Here is an 860-nt window from a genome sequence, read left to right as displayed (position 1 = left end):
CACACACACACACACACACACACACAGCCTGCCTGCGGGCTGGCGTTTCATCCTGAAGTCTTTCTTAAAGGTCAGCGGAGCAGATAGACCCCTCTAGAATCTGTCTCCAGTGATAAGACTGGCAGATGTAGGCTCTAAAAATAAACCTTAATAAGATTTTAAGTAAACACTTTCCACAACAATTCAGATCACGATCCTTTTCTCTCTCCCAGAGCAGCGTGACCATTCCCAGAGAGGAAGAAATGTCAGGCCGGGCAGGCGCGACTGAATGTGGATGGGGCCCCACTGGGACCCAGGGTCAGCTCCCCACCCCCGCCCCCCACCCGCCCCCCACAAACCACCTGAGTGTGCCGATTGCTCCTGTGCTTTCTCACTGCTTGTCAAAGCTTTATCCCCCCCCAGCCTATGGCTCACAGGTGGCACCTGGTGCCCAGGTTGCCTCCTTTACACCGGCTGGGGCCCCTCGGCTGGCACTGGGCGGCGCAGCAGCTGGGCAGTGCCAGGCGAGGGGGCTGGGTGAACCCTGGGCTGACTCCCGCTTCTCACTGCAAGGCGGGAAGGTCCACAGGTGCTGGGGCCCCAGCCAGAGGCGCCAGCTCCTCCTTGGGCGGTTCCCTGAGCGCAGAGGGCTGGGGAGCTTGGGAGCTTGGAGGGAAGAGGGCCAGGAGGAAAGTGGGTGTGGGGAGAGGAGAGAGGGAGGGGAGGAAGGACAGCCAGTTGAGGGGGGAGGGTGGAAGGTGGAACGAGGGGGCGCCCTGAGAGGGAGATAAAGGCTGCCTGTGCGGCATGGGCACCCCGCAACCCTGACACACTGACACCGGCAACCCCGCTGCGTTCCTGGGACCGGAAGTCCCTGTGCT

This window comes from Condylura cristata, unplaced genomic scaffold (genome assembly GCF_000260355.1).
Source record: "Condylura cristata isolate star-nosed mole 26May11 unplaced genomic scaffold, ConCri1.0 scaffold00026, whole genome shotgun sequence".
Lineage (NCBI taxonomy): Eukaryota > Metazoa > Chordata > Mammalia > Eulipotyphla > Talpidae > Condylura > Condylura cristata.
This window is presented reverse-complemented; position numbering follows the sequence as displayed.